Source organism: Pavona decussata, unplaced genomic scaffold, assembly GCF_977016875.1.
Source record: "Pavona decussata unplaced genomic scaffold, jaPavDecu1.1 SCAFFOLD_98, whole genome shotgun sequence".
NCBI classification, from domain to species: domain Eukaryota; kingdom Metazoa; phylum Cnidaria; class Anthozoa; order Scleractinia; family Agariciidae; genus Pavona; species Pavona decussata.
In genome coordinates, this window is record NW_028145514.1 from 244,628 (window position 1) to 265,000 (window position 20,373).

Consider the following 20,373-nt stretch of genomic DNA (forward strand, 5'->3'; position numbering starts at 1 on the left):
GAACACACTAACTGATCGCTCAAAGTTTTTATCGACCTATTACAAAAACTGATCGCTCAAAGATTTTTTCGTCGTATTAGTAATGTTAGCACAAGCCAAGTAAACGTAAACCGTTTGAAAGCTCTGTGAAAGATGAAGGTAACGAAGCAGCTTGAAGTCACTTGACTGTGACAGAAGCCAAAACACGCGTAGGGATTTTTCATTTACTGCTACCCCCTGTTATTGTGACGTCACAATCATTACCCACTAAATACTTGCGGGCGTTCTGTAATGACACGCCATCATAACCCAACGATTCCATGCGGGTCTTCAGTGATGAAACTTCATCATTACCCAATGATTCGATGCGGCCCCTGTTTGAGCAAATCGAGATTTTATCTGGTATACAAACTGTATATTTTGACTGTAGGTAGATTCTGTATATATACGCGCAACCTTCAATGATGGCCTCCTCGGGCTGCTGCTCCTCTCTCTGCTGAAGAGTTCCATCCTGATCTATCACTGTCTGGGACATACTTGTGAGAATACTAACGCGTGCCTTCTGGCCGACTTTCACCTTCCACTTTCTCTGCACAATCTGGTCATTATCAAAAGCAGTGATACAATCACTAGATGGAAATAGTTGAGGGACTGATTCAAGACTATCCCTCCAACTTGTTACTGCATAATAGCTTCCACCAGGCAGAAGTTTGCTGACAATGCTCAATGCAAGCTTTGAATTGGTAATTGTAAACATCATTAAGTTGACGAGAAAGCTGAATGGCAACACATACTGTCCATTGCCTGCCAGTGAATAGAGATGTCCCACTGCGACTCATTTCTGAAACTGGGAAACACTTCCATCAGACAAACCATCCACTGCTGCTTTTACAACATTGTTCCTTCGCTGTAGCCAGGTTTTTTGGTCAATGTTTTTAATAATGTCAGTGTTCTTGTAAGTTTGACTGAATGAATTTGCATCACTCAGCACACAGTAATTTTTAAGGAATTATTCTAACTTCAAAAATGGAGTTAAAATTTTAGGTACAGGATAACTCCTTTTGGGGGGTTATTTTTACTCCTTAATATAACTCCGAAACTGGGGTTAAAATAACTCCATGATCAGAATTAATTTAAATCCTGAATGGAGCTCAATGGAGTCAATTTAACACCTGAAAGGAGTTAACTTAAATCCTCCACATAGTTAAGGTTACCGTGTACCTTCAGGGGTGGCTTCAGTTTAACGGATGTAGCGCCTCTCAGCTACATCACAGATACCTAAAACCCTATATCAAATTAAAGCTTATAGAACTGGGTATTCAAATATTTCACTGTTTTTTTAAGCAACTAAATTCCCAAGTTTTTCGTAAAGTCAGAACTTGAAGGTCTAGATCGTCGTTCAAGAGTTCCAACTCAATGCGATTTTTATATTTTGGAAGTTTGTTTTTCATCTCCAGGTCAGGATCCCAAATGCTTAAAAAACGTGTCGGAGTTTTCCTAAATTCGATTTCGTTCAAAACTTACAATCGGAGTGAACGCACGGAAATGGCTTTCAAGGAAAGAATTTTTACAATTATCGAATTCCCCGACACGTTTTTGTTGCTTGTATATTTTTCTAGCATCTGGCCAAATTTAACTGAAATCGGCCAAGTTGTTGTTGAATTGTAACTCTTGAAAGTGTCCCCTGCAAGCGAAAATTAGAGTTCGAGAAAACAGCCCTTGAAAAATATTCTAGCTACACAAACAAATACCACCCCCTAACGCCTTTATGGAAAATTAACCAATCATTTTGCAAGCTACTTTTTCTTCTGGTCACCTCCTGTGAAAATTTTCTCCCACTTTGCACGTACTCGCGTTCCAAAGTAATCAACTCCTTCACCATTTTGTTGGATATCTGCGGTGTTTGTTGTACGCGCACGTTGATTTTGTAATCTGCAATGATTATGGGAAAAACAAAATGGGGAGTGAAGCCGACCTTATCAAGCAAAGCTGTTGGGCCGAAGCAGAAGCAACTGAGGCTGGTAAAATTATCAGCACAAAGCGCTACGGAAGTATCGGGGAACCACCGGAACCGCATGTAATGTCTCAGTCAAAAAAAAATTTTTGCTACTCCTCAGTCGAAAAGCCAGTGAATACATCTATTCGAGCGAAATATTGTTGAGAATTGCAAAGTTTCGAAATTGCTTATCGAAAGTGCGGGTGAAAATTCGCTCTTGAATGAACGTCCCAAATTGTTAATGCTGCAAATAGTAAACAAGTATCCGTTTGACGCTTAAAAGAAAACATTTAAACTGAACCGTTTAAAAGAGTTGACTCCGTTTAACGCCTTGGAAATTACAGTAATACATAAGTCTTTGTGAAAACGCTACAAGCAAAAGCGGCGGCTTTCCCTTTACGGCCGACGTGAGAAAAGATTAAGACATAGGACATGATTCTTACCATTATTTTTCAATTGCTTTTTTGTTTTGTTTCCGCTTTCCGAGACTTGTAAGTTTTACGCACCGGAACACAAGTGATCTGATATAACATTCAGCTGCAAATAAAAAAAAGGAAGTTCATGAAGCGCGATTCACAGACTCACGAATTGAAACAAGCACGTCTCCAAACATTCGCTTCGCTGGAAGATTTTAAGACCTGTACCTACTTTAAAGTGTAGCTTAAAGCGTTTGTCTTCTTTTATGTCAGTGTCGTACTCGAACAAACGCAAGTTATTCCACTAAATACAAGATATTCAAAGTGCGGCAATATGAGCAGTTCAAGACTATAGAAAGACCGTACGCGCAATTATCGCAATGGGTGGTTACATCGCAGCAATATGCTGGCAATCAGAGTAAAATTTAACTTCCGGTGGAAATCACTTACGTCCCAATTTCTCGGCAAATACTCACTCCTTTTCTAAAAATCTTTTTTTGTTTGTAAGAACTCACTGGGAAGTTTATTTTTATCTAAAAAAATGAAAATCCAAAAATTTTCTCTCTAAGGGTACACGGTAACTTTAATTGAACTCCTCAATGGAGTTAATTTGACTCCTCAACAGAGTTAATTGAACTCCTGAATGAAGTTAATTTAACTCCAAAATAAGAGTAAAACAATTAGGTACAGGATAACTCCTTTTTGGGGGGTCATTTTAACTCCTTGATACAACTCCAAATCTGGAGTTAATTTGACTCCTCAAACGGGTTAAATTAACTCCAAAATAGGAGTAAAATAGGTAGGTTCAAAATAACTCCTTTTTGGGGGGTCATTGTAACTCCTCGGTATTACTCCAAATCTGGAGTTAATTTAACTCCTGAAATGGGTTAAAAAAATACTTTAAAAAGGTACGGTACTTTTAACTCCTAAGTTCTCTGATGTTAAATAAAGTGCAGACTAAAAGCATTTAATTAAAACATTGTGTTTGTAACTCCGTATTTACCCGTGTATAATGCTCGCCCGTGTATAATACGCACCCTAATTTTTGACCACGTTATTCTAAAAAGAAAGATTTCAAGATAACCACCAAGAATGAAGACTTCCATGTTTCCATTTAATTAACAAGAGCTGGGAGTTCATTAATTACATGTTACTTACTTAAACTACAAATATCACATGCACCGAGCACCTAGTTACACGCCTTTCTATTTAATAAAAGTCAAACGTTTTACAAATCTTGTAACTTGAAGTCCCTATTACCTAGTATACTAGCAATTCATAAACATAACCAGTATTTCTCCTCGCAGCTCTGCTGGTATTACTGTGTTGCATTCGATTCGAGTAAAATGTTCAGTGTCTTTAAACAACACAATCCTAAACAGCGAAACCTTCAAATTCTGACTCAGAGTCTGACTCAAATAGGTGTTCGATGCTTGAATCATCAAGTTTATGAATGTTCTTGGTTGAATTGTAAACCAGTTCATTTTCTATTCCATCCAAATTGTTTGTGATGCCACACTTCAGAAAAGAGGCAGCGATCATTTCTGATGGAATGGCATTCCATGCTTGCAAAATCCACGAACAGATCAGTTCCTTCGAAGCCTTCTTTTTTCATCCAGTGGCGGTAAATTCATTAATTCTGTCAGCCATCCACTGCTTTCAGACGTCTTCTTTAAACAGTTTGTTTAAAGATACATCGAGCGGTTGGAGAAGGGAGGTTAACCCGCCAGGAATAACAGCAAGTTCAGTGTTGTCGCGTTGGAAGGGCGCTTTCACGGTATCTGTCATGTGAGCTTCAAATGGGTCGTAAACAAGCAAGCTCTTTCTTCTCCCCAGGCCACCGATCCGCACGCCCTACTTTTTTGATCCACACTTTCATATGCCTTGAGTCCATCCAACCTTTCTGTTGTGCTGAAACAACAACTCCATGCGAATGTTGGTTTCTTCGCCTACAGGTCAACTCGCCTACAGGTTAACTCACCTACACTGAAGTTAACTCGCCTACACATGTGAAGTTAATTCGCCTACACTTTTGGTTAACTTCCCTACACATTCGAAGTTGCTTTGAAATGAAGACTTTTGATGTTATAACATAAAGCATTAATGAAAACTAAGAGGTAAATACAGAACAACTAAATAACAGGGCCGAACCTTGGCCGAACTACCGATCGATCGCCATCCGAATGGTTTTGGGTTTTGGACTGTCAGCGGCTATACCCAATTTTAATTGCGCAGTCGGACGTTTTTGATTGAGCCTCGTGGGTTGTCAGTTGTTGCCAATGTTCCTAAAAGTTTTAGTGTCCAAACTAGAGAATTTCATACCAAATTTTACAAAGGGAAAGATGCCATCCAAGGAATCACTAAAGTAAATAGGTAAGTAATTTCTGCTCGAAATGTAATAACAACTGTTTCGATCGTAAAATACGCCATTTTGAGAGTTACAGCAGACTGTCGTACCGTCAAACCATCTATTTCATTTTGTCAACACCACACATTATAATAAGCCACAAACTAAAACGACATTTTTTCACCCATATGTATTTTTATTTAGTGTACATCAATGTTTCATTTAAGCTTATTTACATATTAAGGTTTACACTGTATATGTATGACATTTCGTCCTGTTAATTAAGCTTAAACCTTCTAAATTTCCTTATTAACTTAAAGCTAAATAATAAACGTCGTAAGGCTCCAAGAATTAAGTTGAATAAGCTCAATACAGTATAATATAGCTACAAAAACTGCAAAACTGGAAAACACTTGATTTGAAATAAGCTATACTTGATTTGATATTTAAACTTGAAATTGAAGGGCTGGAGGCATAACCGCCTATGTCGAATGTTGGGCCTTTTTTTTTTTTTTTTTCGGATATGTCTCAATTTTTGCATGTGGGCTTCGTTTTAGTCAACAAACACTGCCCTGTATTTTTTTTCGTTGGTTTGCTCTTCGTTTTCGAGAAAAAATGTATGCAAAAAACTCAGTTTTCCGAGCGGCATCTTTTGGAGATCTTTTGTTGAACGAGAAACAAAAGAAACCTTTTGTTTAGCTGAACAATGAAGTCAGCGAAGCGTCGGATTAGCCGCTCGCTGTTCGAGCCGATACAAGTAATGTGTTGGTACAATTGAAGCGCTTTTATTGTTGCTGTTTCGTTGGCGCAAGCGATTGACGGGCTAAACCAAGGTCTGGAATCGATTACATTTTTCGTGCACCGGTTCGACACGAGGACAGTCGTTTTTTTTTTTTTTTTTTTTTTCTTCTTTTTGAAACCAAAACATCCGTTAAAAAAGTGCTTTCGAAACTGCTAAAATTAACCGTTTAAATTCGCGGCGAAATCCTCCTACGATTAAAGTGAAGTTTGAGCATCTAATCTGAACGTTTAAAGTTTTCAAAAAGCCACATCAACAGGCTAAAGAAGGCGGTGAGCTTTTCGCTACAGAGAACAACAACAAATCCGATGGCGACACATATTAAATCGAGTACAGCTATTAAAGAACAACAGTATCAGGGGCACCCAAAGGATCGTTTCGGTAAATTATCTGTTCGGAAGGACCTTAACCCCCTACAATTTTCTAAAGGGATTTTTCACTTCGAACTTTCGTGATATGGGAAATTCAAGGCCTAGTGTTTTCGGATTGATAAAAATGTTGCATACAGAGGGGCTTTCAAGTGAAAGATGTACTTTGAGACCTAACTGAGAGCGGCCTGCTAAAATGCAAAACTATGCCCTATTGTAACGCAATGAGACAGACTCAGTCGATAATAAAAACACTCTTGTTCAGTTGAACTTCTGCACTTCTGTGCAGGCCACCGCAGAAGCGCCAATAGAACATGGTTGGTCTGCTGCATGATTCAAGTCTGTGCGTTCCTTCAGATGACCCATTTGTGCCAATCTAATGTACTGAATTGCTTTACTCTTGACAGCTCCAGTTGCTTTATCCAATGGAAAATCATGTTAATGTTCTCGTTTAAGTCCAATGTATATCGCTCCAGTGGCATAAGTCTACTAAAGAGGAGTTTTAAATTTGACTGAAGGGAGTTAATTTTTGCGGTGTTTTATTTTGCGGGTGTTTATTTCTGCAGGAACTAATTTTTGCGGATCAAGTTCAATCCACAAAATCCGCAAAAATAAGAACCTGCAAAATTTTCATGCTACACGGTAATGAGATTTTGAGACACCGCCAACAAAATCTGAGATTCTGAGACTTGTGAGACTCTGGATTCTTCAAGGGACAAAACAGATGGCATATGTTTCTGAACAATAAAGGCAGTTGTACATCAAGGTAAAATACTCTTAAGATTTTTGAGCTTAAGACCGAGGTCAGAAGGGCAAACTTGAAAACCAACAAAAGAATATTGCAACAGTAGCCTAAATTAAGCACTGGGGCTTATAATTTTCCATGGCCTTGTGTGATGGAAGTATATTAGGATTGGGCGGAATTTAGTAGGGAAAACCGCGCTTCAAAATCGGCTGGGCTTAGAACTGGAGAGAAATTTATGTTGGCAATTTTCCATTATGCAAATTACGACATTGGTGCGGTAAGGTTCTTCGAGGGCTTTACTTGCATAATTCCTTGCGTCATGACCGCGCGTGCAAGTTGAAAATGTGTTTTCTTGATGCTGGACCCAGTACAGTTACCTATCTTTTTTTATCTCTTTATTTTAAACTTGGCTATTATCTCTTAATGTTTTTTAATAAAGATTACCAAAAAAAAAAAAAATGATCAAAATCAGTCATCAGCAGAAATACGAGCCCTCACACCTTTTGCGGGCACAAAATAGATGATGAGCACACAAAACACGTTTCGCGGCAATAGTGCCTCATGTTGTGCTCATACTAAGAAATTTATCAAATATTGCCGCTTATTGTCACGATAGAAAATTGCCTCCTTCCTCAAACTAGGAAAGATTTAGTCATTTCACTTGGAACTGTACAACTACACTCATTTGAAATTCAGAATAGTACACATCTGTCACAATAGAGCATTTGAATAATCAATAGATCGTCCAGTTACTAATAGAACATTATTTACAGTAAATCACACGTAGTTTCAATAGATCGTCTGGTTACCAATAGAACATTATTTACAGCAAATCACACGTACTTTCAATAGATCGTCCGATTACTTATAGAACAGCTGCTGAACTCAAACAATGTATGATTCCTTCCTACATTTACGCTTTCAATAGCTAAAAGAGAGAACAAACCTTTCTCGTAGAACGCAACAGATGCACACTTTTTCTATTAGATAGGCCTAGAATTTAACCAATGAGATCTTTTGTAAGTTATCTAGTTCACACGAGTTTTATTGTTTCCATTGAATACTGTGCCACCTGTATTTGTTTAAGACAATATATAAGGAGTCCCGAAAGTATTGTAAAACGATTACCTTTGACAATGACCTGTGATTACCTAAGATTTCTACCATGGATTAACATGGATTAACAACAAGCTTGTATTAGCTGTGAAGTATCGGCGAGGTTTACTCTGTTAGGGCGAAAATAAAATGTCCGGGAGTGAGTTTCTCTGTTTGCATCTTGAATCATCTATGAATGTATGGAAGAAGAGATTCTGAACATGTTTTCTACTCTTTACCGACCCGACGCTATTATATTCCTCCCACTTTTAGCAAGTCGTTTAGTTCTGCACTGTACTACTCCACCAATGAATCCGTTGACCGAAAATGACCAGATCCCAATACAGTCGGATATCAATAAAAGCGGCCACCCTGGCGCCTTTGCAAACTGGCCGCTGGCCGGTGGGACACTCACCGAAATATTTCGTTAAAATATCTGTTCGGATAGAGGAATTAAAACTTCCGAAATTTTTCCTAGTGATCGTACAAAAATCACTCCTGAAGAAAAACATTTCGAGAGAAAAAAATTCGCAGACACCTTTTAGTTGTTTCTATGTTAAACTGGCTACAGCGGTAATGTCCAAATTTGAAGACGAACAAATTCTCTTTGAGTTTTAGCTCTTGAAAAAGTAAAAGGCTTGAGAAAACAGCCCTAAAAATTCGATAATTTATTTTATTTTAAAATCTTGATATTGAAAGCCAGCTCTAAAAGCCTTAATTTGGTATAGGGACTTAGGTATCTATAGTTTAACCGGACGCACTAACATAGTCGATACATCGCTTGGGCGCTAGACGCCTCTAAAAGTATACCGTAACTTTAATAAGGCCATCTTGTCATTACGACCACTTTTTTGGGCTCCAAACCAGTTGAAGTTCCACTCATTTCCTTGCTTTTTTAATCCGACCACCTCGTTATGACGACAATTTTTTTTACCTACTTTTTCGAGTACTAACATCGTGTTTTCAAGTTGTGCATGTAACATCAACTCAAAAAAACGAATGCTAGTTTTAAAAATAAAAAAGCTTTATAACTGAGCTGATCGAAAATAGAGCCCCACCAGGATACGAACCTGGATCTCTGAGCACCCCTATTACCAGCGATACTCAGTGCTCTGCCAATTGAGCTATGGGGCATCCGACAGGTTAAATACGGTAAATTTTCATTACCTCATTCAATCGCAGAGCCATTAATTTCGTCTCGTATTACAACCGCAGTTTGCCTAGTGCAGTAAATACAGATTAACGTCTCTGATTTTGGATTGCCAGATACTTAACGACAGTCTTTCAACCATACCCTGTCTAGGGCGGGTCCAGGGCAGACTCGCTTGAAACTATATACCCTTTTCAGGGCAGAGGAGCCAAAACCCATACCCTATTTAGCGGCACGTTCCCGTATAGCCCATATGGGGGATTACCCCCTCAGGGCGAGTCACCCACAGTTAACCTTTGCGCCTTCATAAAACAGTATATAGCAAAGTAATGAAGTCGCCTCATCATAATTTGGTTATGTGCATTTGAAAAATTGAATATTTGTGACGACAAAATAAACTAAAATTGTCGCTAAAACATATATTTACCATGGTGGTAGATTTTTCTTGCACAGGCCACTTTGAAAACTGGCCGCTGGCCTGTGGGCCACTCACCGAAATATTTCGGTAAAATATCTGTTCGGATAGAGGAATTAAAACTTCCAAAATTTTGCCTAGTGATCATACAAAAATCACTCCTGAAGAAAAATATTTCGAGAGAAAAAAATTCGCAGACACCTTTTTGTTGTTTCTATGTTAAACTGGCTACAGCGGTAATGTCCAAATTTCAAGACAAACGAACAAATTCTCTTTGAGTTTTAGCTCTTGAAAAAGAAAAAGGCTTGAGAAAACAGCCCTAAAAATTCGATAATTTATTTTATTTTAAAATCTTGATATTGAAAGCCAGCTCTAAAAGCCTTAATTTGGTATAGGGGCTTAGGTATCTATAGTTTAACTGGACGCACTAACATAGTCGATACATCGCTTGGGCGCAAGACGCCTCTAAAAGTATACGGCAACTTTAATAAGGCCATCTTGTCATTACGACCACATTTTGTGCTCCAAACCAGTTGAAGTTCCACTTATTTCCTTGGTTAACAACCTTGTTAATCCGACCACCTCGTTATGACGACAATTTTTTTTACCTACTTTTTCGAGTACTAACATCGTGTTTTCAAGTTGTGCATGTAACATCAACTCAAAAAAACGAATGCAAGTTTTAAAAATAAAAAAAGGTTTATAACTGAGTTGATCGAAAAAAGAGCCCCACCAGGATTCGAACCTGGATCTCTGAGCACCCCTATTACCAGCGATACTCAGTGCTCTGCCAATTGAGCTATGGGACATTTGACAGGTTAATAACGGTAAATTTTCATTACTTGATGTAATCGCAGAGCCATCAATTTCGTCTCGTATTACAAACGCTGTTTTCCAAGTGCAGTAAATACAGATTAATGTCTCTGATTTTTGATTGCCAGATACTTAACGACAGTCTTTCAACCATACCCTGTCTAGGACGGGTCCAGGGCAGACTCGCTTGAAACTATATACCCTTTTCAGGGCAGAGGAGCCAAAAACCATACCCTATCCAGCGGCACGTTCCAGTATAGCCCATATAGGGGATTACCCCCTCAGGGCGAGTCACCCACCGTTAACCTTTACGCCTTCATATGATAAAATGAAGTCACCTCATCATAATTTGCTCATCTGCATTTGAAAAATTGAATATTTGTGACGACAAAATAAACTAAAATTGTCACTAAAACATATATTTACCATGGTGGTAGATTTTTCTTGCACACAGAAGGATCTGTTGGGCTGCAAACCCCTTGGTTGCCACTATGTCGTACACTCGTGCCTTGGAGGTACGTTTACATAATGTGCTGGTGAATTTGTTAGAGATTGACCAGACACTCACAGCAAATCGGATTCTTGATTATTCCCCGACTATTAACACTCTCTGGTGGTGAAAGGTTTCCTTTTGATAACAAGAGCCTCTACGATTTACCTGGTGCAACAACATTCTGATCAACTCAACCGGCCAATCAACCCCAACGAATGGCTCTTGAAACATAGTTTAAAGTCGCTGTGTTGTTACAATTACAGCGCTTTTATTGCTGTTGCTTCATTGGCGCAAGCGATTGACGCGCTGAACAAAGGCCGGAGTCACGATTGCATTTTTCGTGCACCCGTTCGACACGAGAGCAGTCGCTTTTTTTTTTTCTCTCTTCTTTTCGAAACTAAAACATCCGTTAAAAAAGTGCTTTCGAAACTGCTAAAATTAACCGTTTAAGTTCGCGTTGAAATCCTCCTACGATTAAAGTGAAGTTTGAGCATCTAATCTGAACGTTTAAAGTTTTCAAAAAGCCACATCAACAGCCTAAAATAGGCGGTGAGCTTTTCGCTACAGAGAACAACAACAAATCCGATGGCAACACATATTAAATCGAGTACAGCTATAAACGAACAACAGTATATCAGCTATTGCGGAAATAGTGACATGTTTTCTACAGCAGTCTGGAGTAGCTAATAGGCAAGATTCAGAAGATTCCTTTTCTTTTCTTTTTCTTCCTTCTTCCTTTTCTATATGCCTTAAGCTTCCCTTTTGCTTAGTACTTTCACGCGAATAGCCCGATTTCTTTCGCAACATGGCACAAAATATCTTTTTTCCTTGAAAAGGCTTCCCGAGATGAAAATTAAATTCATTACCGCCTTCTGTGTAGAATTACAAAATAAATTTGCGCGGCTTAAAGCGGTTTTGCTGACGATGACCTAATCTTCTATTCAAAAAGAGGATGATTAAAACCTAAGTTTTTGGAATATACAGTAAAAAAAACATGTATTATAAGATCAATTGATTTTTAAACGACTGCGCAAGTTACAAAATATTTACACTGTTTACGACGGTTTTTGTTTGTTCTTGTTTGAAGATAACCAATCACTCTAAATGGATGCAGAAAAATGAGTTCTTAAAGCTTTTCTTCGGTCTTTATAATCACAAAGCAAAACAAAATCGCGGGCGAAATCGGCACATGCCCATTCGCCGTTTTTTTTTTTCAATCCTTTCTCAAATTCATAACATCTTTTTTTTTTTTTTTAGAATGATGTATTATTCTAGAAAGTGATACAAGTATTCTCGGAACTAGTAATCGGAAGGTCTTAGGTTCGACTCCTGATAGGAGCACTCGGATTTCTTTTTTCCGAGTATGCCTGTGTCACTTTCTAGAATAATACATCATTCTCATTCATTTACCAGGCTGGAAACCGAATACATTTGAACGGTGAAAGCAACCACCCTTAGTATGTCGACTTGAATTTTAGCGGACGGTCTTTTCACCCTGAAGATGACTTTTGATCAGACGCCTGTCGACAACATCAGATCGATTATCGACAACGTCGAAATTAAGCGCTACAGGGAAAGCCAATGGTGGGAAGATGAATGCCATGATCTTCCCGCTATTTTCAACCACTTGTTGTCACGTGACTAGACAACATGTAATTTCGTGACAACGTGGAGGTTACGTTGGTTTTGAAGATTCAGTGAGATACGGTCGCAAGCTAAGTCTTTGCTATTCTTCTTATTTTTATTAAACTCAATCCGAGGTCAGGAACGATTTACAATAAAAAAAAGGTTCACAATAAACGATTTAACCTAAAACGCTAAACTTTCCGCTGAAAGCTTTGAATTTTTGACAGAAACAAAGTTTTTTTCAAACAAGCCATTGAGAAAGCTAAATACTAATTTGAATCAAGTTGGTATGTGTGGTAAGGTTAGGTGTGAACGCTCGTACACCTAATTTGACAAAAAGCCTCCTTTTAGAGACACAACTGAAATGTATAAAAAGTCGAGCAGGCAATATTTGGTTTCCCACTGTTGTTGTTGCTGTTGTTTTTCTTGCAACGAATTTTGGGAAACATTTGAATGAAAATTTCAAGTAAGATATATTAAGAAGACAATACTAAACTCTTGTTTGAATTGTGTTTCTCGTCGCAGTAAATTCTCCAGATCAGTGATATTTACACGAAGTTTATTAACTTAAACTGAACTATGTTACAATAATGTTATAATAAAAGATGTTCTCTTACAAAAATTTTTTTCTTTCTTCTAATCTTTACAGTTTTCAAATGGCTTCAGTCACTATGTACATGTTCATGTTTCTATCAATAATCATAAATTTTCACAGCTTCTACAAAATTGTAACAACTACTTCACCTAGTTCAACTACAAATATCCTAGAGCAACTTACTCACTGTGTCGTGTTAACCCACTAAGTTATATTTACACAAATTTTCTTGAAATAATGTTATAACAAAAGATGTTCCCTTACAAATATTTTTTTTCTTTCTTGTTATCTTGACAGTTTTTAAATGGCTAATTCAATAACTATCATAAATGTTCGAAACTACATATTATATTTACACAAATTTTCTTGAAATAATGTTATAACAAAAGATGTTCCCTTACAAATATTTTTTTTTTCTTTCTTGTTATCTTGACAGTTTTTAAATGGCTAATCCAATAACTATCATAAATTAATGTTCAAAACTACTCAACATATTACAACAACTACTTTACTTAAAGGGGACGTATCATGGGGTTTTTGATATCTTTTGTTAAAAATGATGAGATAAGACCTTCAATCTGAGCTGCCAAATAATTTATTCTTGAATGACGAGAGGAAAGAAATCAACTCAATTCTTGGAAGATACAACTCGTGATCTGTTCTAGCGCATTTTGGAAACAAAAATGCGACAACTTGAAAAACATTAGCCTAATATTTTTCAAGTTTCAATCCAAACCGGCCTACCCTGTCTCTGGCCAGAGGCACTAATCGACAGTATTATTTCCCTGGGATGATAATTTTTAACAAACTCGACAATTATTTCGTTGTTTCTGCTGACAGTCAAACATTTTTGGGTTTTGAAATGACAGCAAGTTTTCGTGATACTTCCCCTTTAAGTAACTACAAACATCCTGGAGAAACTGGGAAGATCGCTAAAATAATATTGTTACTAATTAACTGAGAACAACTGTTTGAAATGTTTAATCGTTAAGCAAAACCTTGCTCTCTAACTTTCATCAATTAATTCCTTATGGCGTTGATCAAAAAACTCTGATGTACTTCTATTGATTCGGTTGTGTTTTTTTTTAAGTGGAATGCTAAATAACTTACAAGCTACCTTGCAGAAATGTAGCAATCCTTCGTTATCCCTTGTTATGTCGCATTTATGCCAGTTCTCTTGTAATGTCCTTTGAGAACAGATCTAACAATGACAGTTTTTAGGAAAGTTTACTTGGCGATTTTTGAATCCACATTATGATCTTTCTCAGACTACGACGACCAACATTCGATTCCCAATCAAGCTGGGAGTCACGACCACAGTTAAGATTAAAGGAGTCCCATCAACTTTTAGGAATCTCGAGAATGCTAGCCTGAACATATAAAATTTGTGGCTGTTATTAAATGGGGAAAAAACCCTTAATATGGTCACGATGACGTACTCCTTTAATAATAACAAAAACGTCGTTTCACAAGGTATTTTATTATCCAACTCTTTACTTCCTTGAAAGCAACACAACCGTGTTTTGTGTTGTGCTAGGCTGAAAGGGCTAGGAAGACAAAATGCAGTCCATACGTGTAAGGGGTAGGTTGTTGTAAACAAAACCAACCTAATAAAATGGCATCCTACAACACAAAATTCGCGGGATACTTGGTACTTTTCTCGTGAATATTCTTACGGTACTGAAGTTGGATAATAAAACACCATATTTAACAACTGAATTCTCGAATGGTCAGCAAGAAATTTAAATTTTAGTCGCAATGTTCCTTAAACTTTTGGAATCACGGATCACTTGAACGGCAGAAAAATAAAATGAAACTTAAAGCAAAGCAAACAATAAATAGATAACAAAAGAAAGGAATGTGTGAGTGATGTAAATAAAAGAAAAAAATACCATTAAACATAACAAAGTACAAAATAATAAAAAGAAAACAACAGCGTAAAAAGTATAATAAATTAAAAAAAATCAACAGGTCACTTTGAAAAAGAGTGATAGCCTTTCTGTTCCGCCATGTTTGTGTATTATACACCCTCCTTCCCCTACCCACCCCTGAAATAACCTCTTCTTACTCGCTCAGCCAATTGGGCTCCAGGTTATCACTCTTCTTCAAAATGAGTGGACACTGTGGACAATGATATCGGACGAACAGACAGTGGCAGGAAAAAAAGTACTTTCAAGGTTGAGAAAGATAAGAGAGAAAGAAAGAGAAAAGAAATGGCTCTTAAAAAAGCCGTTTTTAAAGAGACAAAGATAGCGGAAAAACCTCACTGAAAAAAAGCCGCTAGAGCGAGAAGAAGAGAGAAAGAAACAGAACAGAAATGGCTTTTAAAAAAGCCGTTAAAGAGACAAAGCTAACCGGAAAAAGGACGACAGAGAGAAAGAGAGAGAAATGGCCAATAAGTTGAGGAGAGCTTCCGCAGAAATAAAGACAACAACCAGCTAGTCACTGTCTTCATGTTCTGTTTCATCTCCATCCTCAACTTGATCAGGCATTTCTAAATAAAAGTTGCGTTGAGGGGAAGGAATGTGTTCCCGAGCCATCTTTTTAAGGTCACGGACCTTAGCAGGCTTTGGTACCAGCGGGGTATGGTACAACTGTTCTAAGGGAACAGTTCCTGGCCTTTCCTCCAAGGCTCCCCATCGGATAAAGTGCAGCGCGTCCAAACTTCGTCTGGATGATGCACTAAAGTTACCTTGCCGGTGACTGGGTTCACTTCCTCCCCCCAACCAAAGTTAAGCTAGTGGACGTCACGAAAGCAAGACCCACGAGAAGAAAAAGACCGATTAGTGTAACGCCCACAAATGAAACCTTAGAATTCATAAAGTTCTCCCGTTGCATAGCAACAGCCTCGAAGGGGTTTCGGCGGTTGGCTTCTTTCACCACCGAAAACTAATCACTCGGAACAAACACGGTTGCACTTGCCTTCCTCTTTTCGATTTGGGCGAAGTCTGTGTCGTTCCTGAGGAAGGTATGCCCCCTCAGGAGGAACTTATGATTAAGGATATCGTAGACCCCGCTACGATGAAGTTCGTTGTACAAGCCAACGATAGTGAGGTTTTTGTTTTGGCCTTCGCAACCATCAGAATATGAAACTAAAGACCTAGCACCCGTGCGGTAAGCCTCGAAGAAATGCTTCAGACAAGAGGCGACCTCCGAAGACCTACGCTTTGCCACTGTCTCATCCCACATGAACATGTACCCCTTATCTGCAACACAATCATGAATTCCAAAATTGTACGTCCAAAGTTGACGTGCATAGAAAGCATCATTGTGGTGCAAATTCGGGGTAGGCAAGTTCTGCTGGAAGTCGAATGATATCATGTCGACAGCATCCACAGACCTGTAGGCAGCTGAACCTAATGAACGAACAGTATTAGACCAGCTGGCGACAGCTGCCCTTTGGTCGCCCCGCATGGTCTGGTAGCCCTGTGCTGCCCTGTCCTTGTGATCCGCTAATTCCTGCTGGGCAACTGTGTCACTTGAATCGGACTTAATCCTGAGACTAAGCCTGTCACAAGTGGCACAGGTGTCCGTGCGGGGAAGACCGAACCCTAAATTGAATTCAGTGTTAAATATGTGACGATACCTGTGTTCCGTGACTACCGGCTTGATTTTCGGTGGCAAAGGAAACCTCCTCTCTTGTCTTGCCTTGATGATGTCTCTCTCCCTTTGCACAACCTCAGGCTCCTTTGCCTCCAGGTATTGTTGATACATTTGTTGGACACTCAGTCCGGGGTTTAGAAATCTTTTTAATGGTGCATCCGCTCTCGAGTTGTGCGACGTCATTCTAGGATACGACTTAATGTGATTCTTTATCTAGAATAAAAAAAGAACAAAAAGGTCATTAAAGTCATCAACTATATCAACACTTTTGCAGTCGATTGTGTACCGATGCATGACCATGTCCGATCCCCGATCAAAAATTAACCAAGGTTTTCCTCTCGCCTCGTTTAAAATGTATTTAATAGCTAATTTTAAGAAAAGTGGTAAAGAAAAGTCTTGTTCGAAACAAAAGGATAAAAATTTTTTGGAAGAATCTTCATCGATTAGTCAATAAACATAAATCAGAGTTTTTTTTAACCCAGGATTAGCTTAACCGGGCTTTGAACAATTCATCTTATTTCAAAATTCTTTTATAGTTTGATAGCCAGCTGTATTAGCTTTAATTTGATATAAGAGTTTAGGTATCTTCAGCTTAAACTGACGCACTAAATCGCTTGAACGCAAGATACCTCTGAAGTTATACCTACCTGAAGTTATAACGGTAACCTTATTATCTCCTGTCTTGAAATACGATGATTTCCGTCTCAATTTAAGATGGTATTGCATAAGTTGGAAAATGCACGGAAAATTTTGGTGTAAGATTTTAATTTTGAAGGAGCATTGTAGCCCGGGGGGGGGGGGGGGTTCTCCCTTATTTGGGCTATATTTTTTTTGGGAGTACCCCCCACCCGGGCATTATGGTATATTTATCATGAGTTGAACTGGTAGTAATACTAGCATCGACCCAAAAAATTAACCCTCGCAAAAGTGTGGAGTAGCGCGATTAAGTAGAAGCAGAAGTTATCTTACCCGCTCGATGGTTTCTGGCTTTATTTTGTTCGGTCTGTTGTCGTGCCTCCCTTGCCGTGTTGCTGGTGTTGGTGTTGACCGTAATCTCTGGAGGCGTTTTTCCCCAATCCCATGGATGGACATAAATGCTGTCTTACATACCCTGATTTGTCGGTTAGTTTCTGCAAATCAATCAATCAATCAATCAATCAAGCAAGCAATCAATCAATCAATAAATCAATTAATTCATAATTGGGAAAAAAAAGTAAGCCACAAATAAAAAAAATGTTATAAGCAATAGAGGAACAATCCTAGAAAACATAATGTAACGTTTAAAACTGCGGTTCAATTAACCCTTTATTCTCATACTTCGGCTCTATGGCACCTATTTGAGACGAATGTGATGATAAACAAAACAAAATGATGATTATTTCACCCCCATGGCGAAGAAGTAAAGACACACTTTCTAATAGTCTAGTACCTGAACCCTCTCTTCTGCACCCTACATAGGGACTGAACCCGGGTACTAGGAGAACAGATCCAGAATAACTTGCCAAAATTTGCCGAAATTCAGGGGATGGAATAAACGTTAGGTGAGAATGGAACTACTGTGAGGTATCCGTTTTTAACAGTTACCCAACTCATACTTGAAATTAATGTAAATTCAAACGAATTTACCTGTAGTGATGTGGTACTTGTAGGAACTTTGCTTTTTTCCTCGGTTTGTAGCTGAGTACCTCCCACCTTTTCCCTGGGTGCCAACCCATGTGGGGTCGCTGGCCACAATCTGCTCCTTCAAGTACTGGTCTTGTTGGACCTTGTCTTTTAAGCTGTTAAACTGCGTTAAAATGTGGTACTCCAGCTCCGGTTCCACCAGTTCGAAACATTTGTTCCTGCAGGCGCACAGATTTTCCGTGCTCCTGGCAGGAACGACTCTTCCCTGGTGGTCCCGTCGCTGCAGCCCTCGTACCCCGGCGTCCTTTTGAACATTTCGTTTCCACCTAAAAGTATAAATTTATAGGTCAATAGATCTATAGAGAAATATGCGCATTTTTTTTAGGTTCGTTTATAGTAAAATCTAGGTTGCATTGTGAAATCTTTATTTAGCAAATCATCCGTTTGATGTGTCTTCCTGGTTCAGAAAGCAAACCACACATTTGTCTCATTAGGATAAATTCTATCGCTTTCACACTGAAACTTCATATGCATGAAAAGCGAAATAGTATTTTAGGGGGTTTTGTTTGGGTTACTTTTGCACAGGGTTACAATTTACACGGAACAGTCAACTCCAGCAACTGGAAATGGATACACGTTTCAGCAAAAACACAAATTAACTGCTGTTCAAGTGTAACTGCACTGATAGTCATAAAGACAAAGGATGGCGGTACAAACGCTTCAAAAATAGAAACATATTCTTACATTTTTCTACCTTTTTGCACTATGTGTTTTACTATTCTTTTAGTTTTTTGGTGAGACTGCTGTTCCTAGGCTTACTGAAAAGAAACAGACGAACCAGGTTTAGGGAGATCGAAATTTTGTGCTCCAAAACTTTGTTTTCTGTCAGCCCATGATTGGTAAACACGACTTGAACTGGAATTTATTGTTTATGTCCTTCACTCGGAATTGTCAATTTTGTATGAGCGACCCCGGTCTTCCAAAGAATTATTTTAGGCTACTTTTCTTTGCACAGAAACGCAGGAAATTTTCTTTACGGTAATTAAGGGTGCCTATATTTGCAAAATTTTTGAATTAGTATTTCTTTCTGTTTTATTGATGAAACCAATTTGCTGACAGTAGTCAAATTCAATTGCGTGAGCGTGCTTCATATTCCCATTGTGCACGCTGATGATGTCAGCAAACAAATGCCTCGAAAAAAAAACCATACAAGCAAATGCCCTGAGTGACTTCGGCATTAAACAGTCAAAAACGAGGAAAACTTCAGCAAAATGTTAAGCTAGCAGATGGCAACAAGCGAGTCAGCTGATGAAGAAAATCTGTCTACTTTTTCTTTGGGATTGGAGTATTAACTCCCAAAAAAAATAAAAACAACAAAGAAAAGGAAAAAAGAACAAGTAGGCCCGTGTTATCGTGTCTCGCAAAGCTACTAATTTTCAGACGCCAATTTCGCTTTCTCAGAGGGAAAACACACCTTTGCGAAACGATAAACTGAAAGAAAAACTGTTAAGGAATACTCGGCAAATTCAATAGCAGAAATTCGATAATACCAAACGGCGAAGGAATTGTGCTTCAAGGACAAATTTGTCGTTTTATCTGGCCGACGAGCAAGCGGACATCTCACGCGCAGATTATTATTTAAGCCACGGACTTTCTCAGAAATGTTGGAGCACTTGTGGGAATTCAATTCACAAAAAAATTACAGGTTTGATTGTGAATGTACTTAATCTTAAATACTTTTCTATTTAGCCCATTTGCCCATTTCTATGATAACTTAATGCGAGCTCGGAATTTTTTTCAGTCACTGAATGGTTATATCGCCATACAGTTACAACTCTGCTTCGCTGACTTCATTGTTCAGCGAAACAAAAGGTTTCTTTTGTTTCTCGTTCAACAAAAGATCTCCAAAAGATGCCGCTAGGAAAACTGAGTTTTTTGCATACGTTTTTTCTCGAAAACGAAGAGCAAACCAACGAAAAAAAATACAGGGCAGTGTTTGTTGACTAAAACGAAGCCCACATGCAAAAATTGAGACATATCCGAAAAAAAAAAAAAACAGCCAAACATTCGACATAAGGCGGTTATGCCCCCAGCCCTTCAATTACAACTAAATTGGCTATACTTGTAACCCTAACCCCCAACATGAAGCTAAATAATGTTGGAGGGTTCCAAGAATAAGGTTGAATAAGCTCAATATAGTATAATATAGCTACAAAAACTGCAAAACTGGAAAGCACTTGATTTTTAGACTTAGAACTAAAGAAGAAATAACCCACACTTGTAAATTTTATGAAACTGGAAAACACTTTA

The 20,373-nt window shown here is 38.4% G+C and overlaps 1 protein-coding gene and 2 pseudogenes across 2 annotated transcripts in view; all 3 read right to left on the reverse strand.

Moving 5' to 3' along the window:
* Positions 1-20,373, reverse strand: part of LOC146472466 (uncharacterized) — a 46,972-nt pseudogene that overhangs the window by 8,062 nt on the left and 18,537 nt on the right.
* LOC146472468 (uncharacterized) lies at positions 13,783-18,385 on the reverse strand (annotated as a pseudogene). The gene is made up of 3 exons (XR_014866571.1): positions 18,067-18,385; positions 17,410-17,570; positions 13,783-16,653 (listed from the first exon to the last, which is right to left on the reverse strand). The product of XR_014866571.1 is annotated as an uncharacterized LOC146472468 (transcript).
* The window catches only part of LOC146472469 (uncharacterized), a 2,091-nt gene continuing 1,620 nt past the window's right edge, over positions 19,903-20,373 (reverse strand). The window contains exon 2 of the mRNA XM_085119196.1: positions 19,903-20,373. This exon is cut by the window's right edge and continues 1,026 nt beyond it. The gene's annotated coding sequence lies outside the window, so the exon portion shown is untranslated.